Here is a 17,914-nt window from a genome sequence, read left to right on the forward strand (position 1 = left end):
TGGAGTGTGCATCAACCGCGATTAAGAACATTGAGTCCATAAATGGACCAGCAAAGTCGATGTGTACCCTTTGCCATGGAGATGAGGGCCACTCCCATGGATGTAGAGGGGCTTGTGGTGGGGCGTTTTGGACCTTCTGGCATCCTAGACAGCTCTTGGTCATTTCTTCGATGTCTCCATTGATTCCTGACCACCACACAAACGCTCTGGCTAGGTTCTTCATTTTCACTCCACCCAGATGCCCCTCGTGAAGCTCCTTTAGCACTTTATCCTGGAGTTTGGGTGGAATCAACACTCTGGATCCACACATCAAGGTTCCTCGGCACACTGACAGCTGTTCTCTTCTTTGCGAGAAGGCTGGCAACAGTGGTTCGCCATGTGCTGGCCATCCCTTCACCGTTAAATTGTAGACTCGTGAGAGAGTCGGGTCATTTCTCGTTTCCTTTTCAATGGTAGAATTTGTTACTGGTAGACATTCCACTATGGTTGAGTGGAACATCTCCACTGGGTTCACTGTAGGTGCCTCTTCTACCGTTGGCAACGGTAGGCGCGATAAACTGTCAGCATTCCCATGCTGTTTTGATCCTTTGTATTCTATGTCATATTGGTGTGCCCCTAGGAAAAGGGACCACCTCTGTAGCCTTTGCGCTGTCATAATGGGAACGCCCTTTTTAGGGTTGAATATGGAGATGAGGGGTTGATGGTCAGTCAACAAGGTAAATTTTTGTCCGTGTAGGTAATGGTTGAATTTCTTCACTCCCCACACCAGGCTGAGTGCTTCCCTGTCGATCTGGGCATAGTTACGCTCAGCTGAGTTCAATGAGCGTGACGCAAAAGCTATCGGCCGCTCCGAGCCATCAGGGAATCTATGCGATAATACCGCTCCTACGCCGTAAGGGGATGCATCGCACGCCAGTCGGATTGGCAGTGATGGGTTGTAATGAGCCAACGCTTCCTTGGACGTGATCAAGCCTTTGCATTTATGGAAGGCACATTTACAGTCTTCGCTCCATTTCCAAATTACTCCCGTTGGCAGCAGTGCGTTAAGAGGGTGCAGAACAGTTGACAAGTTCGGTAAAAATTTATGATAGTAATTTATCAATCCCAGGAACGACCTTAATTGTGAAACATTTTCAGGTGCTGGGGCTTTTATGACCGCTTCAATTTTTTCAGGTGACTTATGCAACCCTTCTTCGTTAATTATATGGCCACAGTATGATATTTGTTTCTAGAAAAATTCGCACTTGGGGCGATTTGCTCATAGGCCCCGTTCTCTCAGCCTAGTGAGCACCTGCTCCAAATTGGCAAGGTGCTCGTTGTCGTTTTCTCCTGTTACAAGGATGTCGTCTAGGTAGCACTGAGTCCCCGGAATCCCTTGCAGGACTTGCTCCATAGCTCTTTGCCAGATAGCTGGAGCTGATGCTACTCCGAAAACCAGTCGATTGTACTGGTACAGGCCTTTGTGTGTGTTTATCGTGAGATACTTTTTAGAGGCCTCCTCAACCTCCATCTGTAGATATGCCTGTGCCAAGTCAATTTTGGTGAAACGTTTCCCTCCGGATAGTGAGGCGAAAATATCTTCTATCCTCGGAAGAGGATACTGTACCATGTGAAGGACCGGGTTTACAGTCACCTTGAAGTCCCCACTGATGCGAATTTTTCTCTGTTCTTCAGATTTATCATTATTCAACGTTTTCTTCATGACCGGGACGATGGGTGTTGCCCACTCACTCCAATCTACCTTGGATAACACGCCTGCCTTTTCCAAATTCTCCAGCTCTGCCTCGACTGTTGGACGAATTGCGTATGGCACCGGCCTTGCCTTAAAAAACTTGGCAATTGCCGCATCTTCCACTTTTATTGAGGCGGTGACGCCTTTCAAGGTTCCTAGTTCCTGTTGAAACACTTCTTTGGCGTTGGCCAAGATGTCTTTTAATTCTTCAGGTATGACGTCATCATAATTTTTTTTCTTACTGGTCACCGTCAGTGCCTGAATGGAGTGCCAGTCTAAACGTATCTTCCTGATCCATTCACGTCCCAACAGCGGTGGACCACCATCTTGCAGAACGTATAAATACAACTTCTGTATTTCCTTGCCGTTGTATACAACAGGCACCCTTATTTTCCCTCTGGGGTATACTTTCTGCCCCGTATATGTCTTCAAGATAATGGATGTGTCTTTCAAAGGTATATGCGGAAATAGCCGCTCGTAATCCCGTCGACTTATGATGGTCAGAGCTGATCCTGTATCTAGCTCCATTTTAACTGGGGACCCCGCTATCGTGAGGGTAACCCAAATGGTCTGGTAATCTTCTTTGGCAATTACATTATGTAATTTGAGACAGCTTAGTCTCTTGTTTCCGGAGTCGCTATCGCTCTTCTGGTCTTCGGAGCTACTGTCCGTCATCATTTGTACCTTTCTGTACTTTTCCTGATTGATTTTTTTTCTGTCAGTGGATTTTTTGTTTCCAGATCGGCATACACGTGCAATGTGTCCCATCTTTCCGCATTGCCTGCATGCTTTGTCCTTGAACCAGCAGTCCCTCTGGTCATGGGTGGATCTGCCGCGGCGATAACATCTCTCGAAACCCCGTGTCATTTCATGGGTGCCGAAGTCCTGTGGCTTTTGCTGTATCTCTGCAGCTCCTCTTGCTGCTGCTTTGTATGATACAGCCACACTGAAAGCCTTGTCCAGTGTCAAATCTTTCTCAGAAAGAAGCCTTTTCTGTGTTCCTTCACTTAGGAGACCGCAGACGAATTTGTCTCGTAGAGAATCTGCCAGTCCTGCCCCGAATTGGCAGTGCTTTGACAGCTTTCTTAATTCGGTGAGGTAATCAGCGTTACTTTCATTCTTGTGCTGATTCCTCCTGAAGAATTTGAATCGTTCCGCTATCAGCAGCGGTGTTGGGTTTAAGTGCTCCTGTAGGGTATCAACAATCTCCTTAAAATTCTTGTCCATCGGTTTGGCTGGAGTGATTAAGTTTCGTAACAGCCCGTATGTCCTTGCGCCCATCAGATTTAGAAGTACCGATGCCTTTTTATCATCCTCTACTTCATTCGCTGTGCAATATACCTCCACTCTTTCCACATATCACAGAATCACAGAAACCCCACAATGCAAATAGAGGCCATTTCGGCCCATCGAGCCTGCACCGACACATATCCCACCCAATCCCCGTAACCCCTACGCCAACACATATCCCACCCTATCCCCGTAACCCCACGTATTTAATCCCCCTAACACTAAGGGTCAATTTATCATAGCCAATCAACCTAACCCGCACATCTTTGGACTGTGGGAGGAAACCGGAGTACCCGGAGGAAACCCACGCAAACACGGGGAGAATGTGCAAACTCCACACAGACAGTCACCCGAGGCCGGATTTGAACCCGTGTCCCTGGCGCTGTGAGGCAACAGTGCTAACCACTATGGTCCAATCCTCCATATTACTATCAAAAGCAGTAATATTGCCAGTCTTAGGCATCCTGAAAATCAAAAATGGCGCCTCCCACGCTTTCCTTTCTTCCCTGCCGAGAAAAAATGGCGCCTCCCGCGCTTTCCCGCCGCTGCCGCTGCCGCTGCTGACAACGCTGTTCTCCGCGGTTTTTATTTACACAGATATTTTTAATAGTTGGAGACTCGTTCCCGCCAGACTCTCTGAGACTTTTCCCTCCCTCTGCTTGGTCCGAACGCCGACCTGCTTTGCAGCGCCGGCTGTCTCCCGAGTGCTCCACCCTCCGTCTCTGTTTGCCTCTGCCTTCCGACTCGCTGCTCGGCCCCGCTGCAGAGCCCCCCGATTGAGCCCCAGCCCGCCGCCCAGGAAGGATTAGTGCAGTACCTGCCACCAGCCCGGCTAGCTGGTGAAACCACAGTTTTTTTTTCTTCTTCGACCTTCGTCTGAGGAATCGATCTCCTTGAGGTGCTGCCGAATTGCAGGTAAGTCCATTTCCAATTCGTCGCCACTGTTGTATCCGTGTGTTAATGGAGACACGGAATGCAGGAGTTGGTTTAACAGGTGTTTACTGAACAAAGTCTGGAGGTGAACTAAAAGATACAAGACGCTATACAGGCTTATATACCCGAGTGGTCACTACTGGTATTACAGTACACAGGGGCTCTTAAAGGTACATACACTACAAAATGAGTTCATGAATTCGCGCCAGTAGTGCTTCTCCGCCATGCTTTAGTGCCTCGGCGGGGATTCCCTCTGCTCCTGAGGCCTTGTTCTTCAGTTGTCAGATGGCCTTTTCAACCTCATGCCGGGCTGGGGTTGTGCTGAGATGGTGGCGGGTAGCATGCTGTGGGATGGAGTTGAGGACACTCGCATCGAAGACAGAGTCGCGGTTAAGGAGATCTTCGAAGTGCTCCTTCCAGTGGGCACTGACTGCCACTCTGTCCTTGATGAGTACCTCTCCGTTCTTGGCCCACAGTGGGGTAGGGCCCTGGGTGTTTGGGCCGTAGCTGGTCTTGACTTTGCTAAAGAATCCACGCACGTCATGGTTGTCGGCTAGCTGCTGGATCTCCTGCGTTTTCTCCACCCACCATCTGTTCTATAGGTTGCGAATTTTGTTGGACCTCGGCCTTCAGACTTCTGTAGAGCTGCTTTCTTGCTCTCGAGTTCTGTTGCTGTTTCCAGATCAGGAATGCCTTGCGCTTGTGGCTTATTAGCTCCTGGATCTCCTGGTCATTCTCGTTGAACCAGTCTTGGTGTTTCCTGGTCGAGTGACCGAGCGTCTCTTCAGAGGTGCTGATTATGGAGGCCTTGAGTGCAGACCAGGCGCTGTGGGCACTCTGTGTCTCTGCATCACTGGGAGTCGTCAGGTTGTTTGTGAAGCGCAGGCTGAATAGGGCTTTCTTAGTGGGGTCTTTGAGTGCTCCAGCGTTAATTTTCTTGCAGCATTGTTTCTGTTGCCGCCGCTGTTTTGGTGCTACATTGATGGAGATGACAGAGCGGATTAGGCGATGGTCTGTCCAGCAGTCATCAGCTCCTATCATGGCGCAGGTGATGCAGACATCCTTGCGGTCCCTCGCTCGGCCGATGAGTTAGTCCAGCAGATGCCAGTGCTTGGAGCGAGGTGCTGCCATGAAGCCTTGTACTTGTCTCTCTGATGGAACAAGGTGTTGGTTATGTCCTTTCAAGATGGCTCCTGTGCTGGCAGCTTCCTAGGGAGCTCCTTTGCCATCCTTGACCATCCGTCGCCATCCTTTGCTCTTTTTGCCCCCAGTCTCCTCCCTTCTGCTGTTTTAAGTTCCTCTGGCACTAATAGTGGGTGCATTTTATCCCTGACTGCAAGTTCAAGCTGCAAGGTTGAAGTTACCTGAGTCCACTGCCCATCCCCCGACCTTGCCTGTTCTTTGTTCTCAGTGAGCACTTGCTCTTCACTTAAACTTATAGAAATATAGAAACATAGAAGATAGGAGCAGGAGTAGGTCATTCGTCCCCTTGAGCCTGCTCCGCTATTCAATGAGATCATGGCTGATCATCCAAATTCAGTACCCTGTTCCTGCCTTCTCTCCATATCCCTTGATCCCTTTAGCCTTAAGAAATATATCTAACTCCTTCTTGAATATATTAATGAATTGGCCTCTACTGCCTTCTGTGGTAGAGAATTCCACAGGTTCACCACTCTCTGGGTGAAGAAATTCCTCCTCATCTCTGTCCTCAGCTCATCCCCTTATCCTTAGACTGTAACTCCTGGTTCTGGACTCCCCGACAATCAGGAACATCCTTCCTGCATTTAGTCTGTCTAGTCCTGTTAGAATTTTATAAGTTTCAATGAGATCCCCTCTCATTCTTCTAAACTCCAGCGAGTATAAGCCCAATCGACCCAATCTCTCCTCATACGTCATTCCTGCCATCCCAGGTATCAGCCTGGTGAATCTTCGCTGCACTCCCTCCATGGCAAGAACATCCTTCCTCAGATAAGGCGACCAAAACTGCACACAATACTCAAGGTGTGGTCTCACCAAGGCCCTGTACAACTGCAGCAAGACATCCTTGTTCCTGTACTCAAACCCTCTCACTACGAAGGCCAACATACCATTTGCCTTCTTAACCGCCTGCTGCACCTGCATGCTTGCCTTCAGTGACTGGTGCACAAGGACGCCCAGGTCTCGTTGCACTTCCCCTTCTCCCAATCTATTGCCATTCAGATAATAATCTGCCTTCCTGTTTTTGACAGCAAAGTGGATAACCTCGCATTTATCCACGTTATATTGCAATAACCTGTCCAAATCATACTGGAGTTTCTCGACATCCTCCTCACAGCACACACGCCCACCCAACTTTGTGTCATCTGCAAACTTGGAGATATTACATCTAGTTCCCTCGTCTAGATCATTAATCTATATTGTGAATAGCTGGGGTCCAAGGACCGATCCCTGCGGTACCCCACTAGTCACTGCCTGCCACTCGGAAAAAGAGCTGTTTATTCCAACTCTTTGCTTTCTGTCTGCCAACCAGTTCTCTATCCAAGTCAATACCTTGCCCCCAATCCCATGTGCCTTAACTTTACACGCTAATCTCTTATGCGGGACCTTATCGAAAGCCTTTTGAAGTCCAAATACACCACATCCACTGGTTCTCCCTTATCTATTTTACCAGTTACATCCTCAAGAAATTCCAGTAGATTAGTCAAGCACGATTTACCTTTTGTAAATCCATGTTGACTTTGTCCGATCAGGTCACTGTTTTCCAAGTGCTCTGCTATTACATCTTTTATAATGGACTCTAGCATTTTCCCCACTACCGATGTCAGGCTTACCGGTCTGTAATTCCCTGTTTTCTCTCTACCACCTTTTTTGAATAGTGGGGTAACATTAGCTACCCGCCAAGCCATGGGAACTGTTCCAGAGTCTATCGAATTTTGGAAGATGACCAGCAATGCATCTACTATTTCTAGGGCCACTTCCTTAAGTACCCTAAGGATGTAGACTATCAGGCCCTGGGGATTTATCGGCCTTCAATCCTGTCAATTTCTCTAACACCATTTCCCTACAAATACTGATTTCTATCAGTTCCTCCCTTTCATTAGGCACTATGTTCCCCGACATCTCTGGGAGGTTATTTGTGTCCTCCTTTGTGAAGACAGAACCAAAGTATGTATTTAATTGGTCTGCCATTTCTTTGTTCCCCATTATAAATTCCCCTGATTCTGACTGCAAAGGACATACGCTTGACTTCACCAATCTTTTTCTCTTCACATATCTATCAAAGCTTTTACTGTCAGTTTTTATGTTTCCTACAAGCTTACTCTCATACTCTACTTTCCCCCTCTTAAATAAACTCTTTGTCCTCCTTTATTGAATACAAAACTGCTCCCAATCCTCAGGTTTACTGATTTTTCTGGCCAATTTATATGTCCTCTCCTTGGATCTTATGCTATCCCTAATTTCCCTTGTTAGCCACGGTTGAGTCACCTTTTTTGTTTTATTTTTATGCCAAACTGGGATGAACAAATTCTGCAGTTCATCCATGCGATCTTTGAATGTTTGTCATTGCCTATCCACCGTCAACCCTTTGAGTGACATTCCCCAATCAATCCTACCCAACTCGCGCCTCATACCATCGTACTTTCCTTTATTTAAATTCAGGACCCTAGTCTCTGAGTCAACTACTTCACTCTCCATCTTCATGAAGAATTCTGTCATATTATGATCGCTCCGACCCAAGGGGCCTCGCACAACAAGATTGCTAATTAATCCTTTCTCATTACATAATACCCAGTCTAAGATGGCCTGATCTCTAGTTGGTTCCTCGACATATTGGTCCAGGAAACCATACCGTATGCACTCCAGGAATTCCTCCTCCACAGTATTGTTACTAATTTGAGTAGCCCAATCTATATGTAGATTAAAGTCACCCATGATAACTGCTGTGCCCTTATTGCACGCTTCTTTAATTTTCCTTTTAATGCCATCCCTGACCTCCGCATTACTGTTTGGAGGTCTATATACCACTCCCACTAACGTTTTCTGCCCCTTGGTATTTCTCAGTTCTACCCATACAAATTCCACATCATCAGAGCTAATATCCTTCTTTACAATTGTGTTAATCCCCTCTTTAACCAGCAATGCTACTCCAACTCCTTTTCCTTTTTGCCTATCTTTCCTGAATATTGAATACCCCTGGATGTTGAGTTCCCAGCCTTGGCCACCCTGGAGCCATGTTTCCGTAATCCCAATCATGTAATATTTGTTACCTCTATTTGCGCATCTAATTCATCCACCTTATTACGAATGCTCCTCGCATTAAGACACAAAGCCTTCAGGCTTGTTTTTTTAACGCTCTTAGACCTGTTAGAATTATTATTAACTGTGGCCATGTTTGATTTAAACCTTTGATTTCTCTGTCTGCCACTTTTGTTTTTCTCCTTCCTGTCTTTTGCTTTTATCCTTGATTCCCTTTCCTCTGTCTCTCTGCTCTGGTTCCCAACCCCCTGCCATTTTAGTTTAAACCCTCCCCCAGAGCACTAGCAAACACTCCCCCTAGGACATCGGTCCCGGCCCTGCCCAGGTGCAAACCGTCCATTTTGTACTGGTCCCACCTCCCCTAGAACCGGTTCCAATGGCCCAGGAATTTGAATTCCTCCCTCTTGCACCATTCCTCTAACCACGTATTCATCTGAAATATCCTTCTATTTCTGCTCTGACTAGCACGTGGCACTGGTAGCAATCCTGAGATTACTACCTTTGAGGTCCTATTTTTTAATTTACCTCCTAACTCCCTATATTCAGCTTTTAGGACGACATCCCGGTTTTTACCTATATCGTTGGTACCTATATGCACCACGACAACTGGCTGTTCACCCTCCCCTTCCAAAATGTTCTGTAGCCGCTCTGAGACATCCTTGACCCTTGCACCAGGGAGGCAACACACCATCCTGGAGTCTCGTTTATGGCCTCAGAAACGTCTATCTATTCCCGTTACAATAGAATCCCCTATTACTACAGCTCTACCCCTCTTTTTCCTCCCGTCCTGTGCAGCAGAACTACCCCTGGTGCCAGGAAGTTGGCTGCTGCTGCCTTCCCCTGGTAAGCCATCCCCCCCAACAGTATCCAAAGTGGTATATCTGTTTGAGAGGGGGATGGCCACAGGGGACCCCTGCACTACCTGCCTGCGCCTACTACTCTGCCTGGTGGTCACCCATTCCCTTTCTGCCTGTGCAACCTTTACCTGCGGTGTGACCAACTGATTAAACGTGATATCCACGACCTCCTCAGCATCGCGAATGCTCCAGTATGTATCCATTCGCAGCTCCAGCGCCGCAATGCGGTCTGCCAGTAGCTGCAGCTGGATACACTTCCTGCTCACATGGTCGTCAGGGACACAGGAAGTGTCCCTGATTTCCCACATAGCGCAGGAGGAGCATACCACGGGGCCGTGCTCTCCTGCCATGACTTACCCTTAAATTAATTCAAATTAAATTAATTTAAATCAATACCACCAATTACACTATATTTAAATGATATATTCAAGGGACCTTTTTTACCAACAGTCCCCGCTACACCACAGAGAGCTTAGAAGCTATAAACCACAACTCCCAAATTCCCAGACCTCTCTGCCATCAAGACTACGCTTCTCCATGAGACTAGTGATCTAGTGGCTATTGGATCGCGAGTGGAGCTCGGGGTCAGGGATCGCGAGAATATCAGTGCTAATTTGATCCTGTGAGATACAACATCATTCATGTCTGAGGCCGGGACCCAGGACCGAGGACGAGCCCAGCAGCGAGATCAAAGCCCAGGAGTGGTGCAGCTTGGACCAGCAGCGGGGTCGGGGCCCAGGGAAGGTGCGGCACGGGCCAACAGCTGTAGTGTATGTAACCGTCTACCTTTAAGAGACTATATATGTAACCGTTCACCTTTAAGAGAACTATTTTAGGTGTGGCACTACTTGTTTGGCTTCTGTATACGGTAATACCGACGGTGACCACACCGGTATATAAGTGCTGTGGCATGACTTATTGGGCAGATTCGCCCTGACCTTCGAATAGTAAAGTCCTGTTGTATGTTACTCCTGAAGTCTGTGTCGTAATTAACTGCACAACCCACAGACTTTACAGTGGCGACGAGTCCGATCGTACCCTGCGGCAACAATAATTTCAAAGCAACGAAAGAGCGTCGAAAAGAGGCAACCGCCCTCGTCATTCGGCTGGGAGAAAACTCAAGGCTGCAGCAATAGAAAGGAGGAAGACTTTAGTGACAAAAACTTCCATCAGCAACAGGCACTGACTGTCCCTTCTGCCACGGTGACTGTGAGTAAGGGAAAGTGAAAAGAATAGCCGGAGGATAAGGGCTGGGGACTCGACCACGGTCGAGGGGGAAAAGGAGCCGGACAAAAAGTCGGGTCCAACGGCATCGTGAGAGACCGCGACCGGCGGGAAAAGCCGGGCGGTGACCGAAGCCACGAAGCGCTGCGACCGGGAGTGTAGGCGCGGGAAGAAAGAAACTCAGCTGCAGCCGGGGAGAGAAGCACCGGACTGCGAGAGGGCTGGGAGGCGCGATTGGGGTCCGAGCGAGCGGGAGAGGCAGAGCCGACCAAGAGAGACTGCGCGAGAGCCAGTCCAGCGGCTGAACTGTCCTCCGTCAACGGGGTGTAACCAGCGCCGGTAGAGCCGAGCGAGCGGGAGAGAGGCAGAGCCGAGCAAGGGGAACTGTGCGAGAGCCAGTCCAGCGGCTGAACTGTCCTCCGTCAACGGGGTGTACCCAGCGCCGGTAGAGCCGAGCGAGCGGGAGAGAGACAGAGCCGAGCAAGGGGAACTGTGCGAGAGCCAGCCCAGCGGCTGAACCTGTTCGCCGTCAACGGGGTACCCAGAGCCGGTCGCCCTGCCATAAAAAAAAAAGGGAAAGCCTTGAAGCCGACGCGCAGGCTGTGAACCTGAAAGCCAGCGGCCGTCGCCCGTGGGGAAAGTGTACCCCTCCCGCCAGGGAAGAAACGCGGGAAGCCGCCATTAGGCGGGGAAGAAGACAGAAGCGGGAAACCGCCATTGAAGTGGGCGGGGAGAGAAGATAAGAGCGGGAAACCGCCATTTTCGCGGGAAAACCGCCATCTTAGAAAAAAAGAGAAATAATAATTTAAAGAAATACTTGTGTTGTTCCCAAAGAGAGGAAGATGCCTAAGCGTGGTAACATCAACGATTTTAATTCTGAAGTAGAAGACTGGGCCACGTACATGGAACGCATTGAGATCTATTGTGAGGCCAATAAAATAGAAGAAGATGACAAAGCTATAACCTTGCTGAACGCGATGGGCGCAAAGACATACGGGCTCTTGAAGCATCTACTAGCACCAGCTAAACCGGCGGATCAGACTTTCGATGATATTGTGGCTGTCCTGAAGGACCACTTGAACCCTACACCGTTGATGTTGGCTGAACGATTCAAATTCTATGCGAGAACGCAACGGAAAGACGAAAGCAACGCGGAATACTTGGTTGAACTGCGGAGGCTAGCGAAAGACTGTCAGTTTAGGGACAACCTGGAAGAGGCACTGAGAGACAAATTCGTGTGCGGAATGTTGAAGGAAGAAACACAAAAACGACTGCTTGAAGAGAACGATCTTCCACTTGATAAGGCTGTTCTTATCGCAGCATCAAGCGAAGCCGCAGTGAAAGGAACTGCGGAAATGCAGCTAAAGGCAGCGGCACTCAGGGTACAACAAATTACTTCGGGTACAACGAAATGCTATCGTTGTGGAAAGACAACACACGACCAGAACCAATGCTGGTTTAAAAACCAAGAATGTAGGAAATGTGGCAAGCTTGGTCACATAGCTAAGGTATGCCGGTCAGGGAAGAAGACCAACAATAATGAGTCACCACAAAAGTGGTACAGAAAGGTACATGAGGTGACTAGGAAGAGTCCGGAGGAACAGAAGTCGGACTCACACTCCAACTGCAAAGGACTGGATAGTTTGAGAGTTCACAATGTGAGTAATGAAGCTGACCGACAAACTATCTGGATCACACTACAGATTGCAAAAGTCCAAGTGAAAATGGAAGTGGACACCGGATCGGCGCTGACGGTCATGAATAAGCATGACTATAAAAAGTTATTCAAGCATATTCCACTACGGGATACGGAACTAGTACTACAGACATACACGGGGCACAAAGTATTCCCCATCGGAAAGATAGAAGTCAAGGTGAGATACAAGGATAAAGATTACCAAAGGATGGACCTGTATGTGTTGCCTGAGGGAGGTCCACCACTTCTGGGACGGGAGTGGATCCGGAAAATAAAGATAGACTGGCATTCACTAAACACCATGACGGTGGATTCCGGAAAGGAAGATGTCAAACCTGAACGGTTGTTCAGAATATTGGACGAAGCTAAAGAAGTATTCCAGCAAGGACTGGGAACACTGCGAGGAATTAAAGCAAAGGTTAAGATTGCAGAACATGCAAGCCCAAAATTTTTCAAAGCCAGATCGGTACCTTATGCGATACGACCAGCTGTGGAGGCAGAACTGGAAGAACTTGAACGATCAGGGGTACTGTCAAAAGTGGACTGGAGTGAGTGGGCCACGCCCATTGTTCCCGTCATGAAGTCTTCACCAAGTAATAAGCCAGGGGGACCGGGGAAGGTCCGCATCTGCGGAGACTTCAAGATCACAGTGAATCCGGTGCTTCACACGGTACAATACCCGCTTCCGCGGATTGAAGATATCTTTGCTTCGTTGGCTGGAGGGAAACACTTCACCAAGATAGACCTGGCTCAGGCATACTTACAAATGGAAGTCGAGGAAGAGTCACGCCAGTACCTCACCATCAACACACACAGAGGATTGTATCGTTATAATAGATTGGTTTTTGGGGTAGCTTCGGCTCCAGCAATTTGGCAGAGGGCCATGGAGCAGGTATTACAAGGAATTCCAAGCACGCAGTGCTACTTAGACGATATCCTAATTACGGGAGAAGACGAGGAAGAACACCTCACAAATTTGAAACTGGTGCTCACCAGGTTGAAGGAATATGGCCTTCGAGTTAATCGCAAGAAGTGTGAGTTTTTCCAAAAACGGATCTCGTACTGCGGTCATGTCATTGACCGAGAGGGGCTGCACAAGTCACCTGACAAGATAGAAGCTGTTGTGAAGGCCCCCGCTCCAGAAAACGTATCACAGTTAAGATCATTCTTGGGGTTGATTAATTATTATCACAAGTTTCTGCCAAATCTATCCACGGTGCTGCATCCGCTGAATGCTCTGTTGCGGAAAGAAATACCATGGAAGTGGAGTGAGGAATGTAAAAAGACTTTTCGCAGAAGCAAGGAGTTGATTACCTCTGAAGAAGTGTTGGCTCATTTCAACCCAACGTTACCCCTTCGTCTAGCTTGTGATGCTTCCCCTTATGGAATTGGAGCAGTACTTTCACACAAGTTACCAAATGGCTCGGAAAGGCCAGTGGCATTCGCGTCCCGATCATTGACCTCCGCGGAGTGAAATTATGCTCAAATAGATAGGGAGGCCCTCAGCCTTGTGTGGGGTGTGAAGAAATTCAATCATTACCTGCAAGGTAAGAAGTTCACATTACTGACAGACCACCAGCCGTTGGTGTCCATATTCAACCCAAACAAGGCCGTTTCCACCATGACAGCACAAAGGTTACAAAGGTGGTCCGTGTTACTTGGGGCACACCAATATGACATCGAATACAAAAGGTCCAAACAGCATGGAAATGCTGATGGGTTATCGCGCTTGCCATTGCCGATAGTAGAAGAAGCGACTACATTGGACCCGGTAGAGATGTTCCACTCATCCATAGTGGAGTGTCTACCAATAACAAATTCGATGATTGAAAACGAAACAAGAAATGACCCGACTCTTTCACGAGTCTATGATTTAACGGTGGAGGGATGGCCAGCACAGGGCGAACCAACACTGCAAGCATTTTCACAGAGGAAAGAACAGCTGTCAGTGTGTAGAGGAACCCTGATGTGTGGATCTAGAGTGGTGATTCCACCCAAACTTCAAAAGAAGGTGTTAAAGGAGCTGCACGAGGGACATCTGGGTGGAGTGAAGATGAAGAACCTAGCAAGAGCGTTTGTATGGTGGCCAGGCATCGATGTAGACATCGAAGAAATCACTAAGAACTGCCTAGGATGTCAGAAGGTTCAGAACGCGCCACCACAGGCTCCGCTGCATCCATGGGAGTGGCCCTCATCTCCTTGGCAAAGGGTACACATCGACTTTGCTGGTCCATTTATGGACTCAATGTTCCTAATAGCGGTGGATGCACACTCCAAGTGGCCGGAGGTAATAAAGATGACCACCATCACAGTGTTAAGGACTATGTTTGCTAGGAATGGCCTGCCGGAACAGATCTGTTCTGATAATGGACCGCAATTTGTGTCCGAAGAATTCAAGAAATTCTTAAAGAGCAATGGGGTTAAGCACTACACGTCAGCCCCATACCATCCCGCCTCCAATGGATTGGCTGAAAGGTTTGTCCAGACCTTCAAGAAGGCCATCAAGGCCATGGGTAATGAAGACATTAATTTACAACATAAGGTGGATAGCTTCTTGTTGGCGTACAGGAATGCAACACATGCGGTCACAAATCAAACTCCCGCCATGATGTTTTTTAATAGACGACTAAGATGCCGGCTGGATTTGCTCAAGCCAAACGTCAGAAGGGACGTAGAGAACCGGCAATTCCAGGGCATGAATGAAAGGGCCACTAGATCTTTTCAGATAGGTCAACAAGTTTTGGCCCGGGACTACCGTACCGAGAAATGGCAGTCTGGAACTATTGGAAAAAGGCTAGGGCCGTTGATGTATACGGTGGATCTTGGGGACAGTATAATAAGGCGCCATGTTGACCAGATCATAGGGTCAGCCACAACTGGCCAACCTACTTCACCACCTTACCTGGTTACTGTTGAAACCGAGATACCCAGAACACCTACCTCCGATCTGGTAATACTGGAATCAGAGGAACCTGACACTGTCTTTCAAGCCGAATCGACTTTGTCAGAAGCACCTACTACCCCGCCAGGAATGATGACACCACTGAGGCGTTATCCGGACAGAGTCCGGAAACCTCCAGAGAGACTGAATCTGTGAACTGTCTTGCATAAAGTTGTATATATGTTATAATGTATGTTTAATGGGAAATACGTATGTTGTAAGCTAAAAAGGGAGGATTGTAGTGTATGTAACCGTCTACCTTTAAGAGACTATGTATGTAACCGTTCACCTTTAAGAGAACTATTTTAGGTGTGGCACTACTTGTTTGGCTTCTGTATACGGTAATACCGACGGTGACCACACCGGTATATAAGTGCTGTGGCATGACTTATTGGGCAGATTCGCCCTGACCTTCGAATAGTAAAGTCCTGTTGTATGTTACTCCTGAAGTCTGTGTCGTAATTAACTGCACAACCCACAGACTTTACAACAGCGAGGTCGGGAGGACCACAATGCATCCTACGAAACCCAGGCAGAGAGGACCTGCGGGAAGGATGGAGGAGGACAGTAACATTATGTTTGTGTGTTTGTGCTAAGCTGTTGTAGCAGAGCCTGGTCTCCAATCGTCTTGTATCCCCTTGCCATTGGACCAAGACCTTGCTCTGTCAAGCCCGTGTGGTAGCTGGTGTGCAATGGCCACCCCACGTTAAAAGAATTCACGCACAGGCATCTTCCACCCTTTAAAATGAAGTTCGGGACCTGGAACGTCAGGACCCTCATGGACAACCCCAACAGTGACAGACTGGAACGCCATATTGCTATCATTGCCCGGGAGCTCAGACGTTTCTACATTGACATCGCCGCCCTAAGTGAGGCCAGGTGGGCAGGGGAAGGCCAGCTCAAGGAACAAGGTGGTGGCTACACCTTCTTCTGGAAAGGCAAACCTGAAGAAGAACGCTGCCTCCATGGGGTAGGCTTTGCCATAAAAAATGAACTGGTTGGGCGTCTCGGAGACTCTCCTAGTGGTATAAACGAGCGCCTCATGACTCTTCGGCTCACCCTAGCCCGGAACTAGTGTGCTACGGTCATCAGTGCGTACGCCCCAACACTGGAAGCCACAGACGAGACCAAAGAGGAATTCTACTCCAGCCTCGAACAATCCCTGTCCCGAGTCCCAATGGGCGACAAGCTGATCCTCCTTGGCGACTTTAATGCCAGAGTTGGAAAGGACACAGACCTCCGGGGAGGTGTGATCAGCAGAGAGGGGGTAGGGAAAGCCAACTCCAATGGAACCCTCCTCCTGTCGAAATGCTTAGAACATGGCCTTGTCATAACCAGCACCTTGTTCCGTCAGAGAGACAAGTACACATGCTCTACTACTGAGCCCGGCTTAAGCTTGCCCTTATGGCTTTCTGCTTCAGAAACATGACTTGATGACCTGTTTCTCTGTTTTGATCACCCTTTGATTGCAGCCAGAAAGGAAGGACCACCACACCACCCTTGCTGAGCACCCGGGATGAACCCAATGGCTGTGAATTATTTAGCGTTTGTTGAGACAGGCTAATGAATTGATTGTTTTCCCCAAACACTGGTTTATTAAAAAAAAATCGAAGCTTAGCTCAGTGAACTCTGTTACTGATGAGATGCATATTGGAAATAATGTGGATTACCTCCATAACTTCCTGATCTCTCTGACTGATAGTGAAATACAATTTAGCACATGATATTCCTTGGCTACAAACTATAATTCAGATTTATTAAGAAGTAAGTTTAAACAAGTAGGAGAACACAATAGATTTCACTAGATTATAGATCTGTTCCAAAACAATAAAAGACCAGGAGCCTTTTCCAATTCTTTTATACTATGTTAAACAGCTTGCATCGTCACTGAAATATGCTTGCATGAAAAAGACAAAACTTGAAAGTCCTTAGTTTGCTTCTAATCATGTGATAGTACATTAGAAAGGGAATTGGAAAAGGCTCCAGTAGTTGCCTTTCTATCAGGTGGGCTCTGAGCATGGAATTGACAATCAACATCTACACCAGATCTGAATGTCTGTTGCAACAGATTCACATCCTATGGTGGGTCTTTTCATCGCACTCCAATAATCAAGTCTTTAAACAATTATATCTTTCTGGTTATCATAAGATAATTAGTATAGATGCTAGAATACATCCTGTGAACACAGAATATACACATGGAACTTTCAATATTTAGTTTAATTATGTCTGACTAATTTTTGTCCTTTCTATTCCTTCATAGACATTTTCAGTAGATATCCAATCCAGTGTAGATTTATAAGGTTTATACGATGCCAATTTAGCTAGCAGCAAACAGTGTTGCATCCCCAGAGCAGAGTAATTTAATTGTTACACCCTGAGCCAATCAACATATAACTGCAGTACAACCCAAATAAAATGAACTAGTGTCATGTTGCCAGTGTTATCAAATACAATGACATGATGAAAATCATAATACAATCAAGCAGAGTCAACATGGTTTTATGAAAGGGAAATCACGTTTGACAAATTTACTAGCGTTCTTTGAGGATGTAATGTGCAGGGTGGATAAAGGGAAAGCAGTAATTGTAGTGTATTTGGATTTCCAAAAGGCATTTGATAAGGTGCCACTTAAAATGTTACTGCACAAGATAAGAGCTCACGGGTTTGGGGTTAATATATTAGCATGGATAGAGGATTAGCTAACTAACAGAAAACAGAGAGTCAGGATAAATGGGCCATTTTCAGGTTGGCAAATGGTAACTAGTGGGGTGCCACAGGGATCAGTGCTGGGGCTTCAACTATTTACAGTCTATATTAATGACTTGGATGAAGGGACTGTGTGCACTGTAGCCAAATTTGCTGATGTTACAAAGATAGGTGGGAAAGCAAGTTGTGAGGAGGACACAGAATCAGCAAAGGAATATAGATAGGTTAAGTGAGTGGGCAAAAATTTGGCAGATGGAATATAATGTGGAAAAATGTAAGGTTATCCACTTTGGCAG

Source organism: Somniosus microcephalus, chromosome 6, assembly GCF_052327205.1.
Source record: "Somniosus microcephalus isolate GS21.2 chromosome 6, FLI_Smic_1.0, whole genome shotgun sequence".
NCBI lineage: Eukaryota > Metazoa > Chordata > Chondrichthyes > Squaliformes > Somniosidae > Somniosus > Somniosus microcephalus.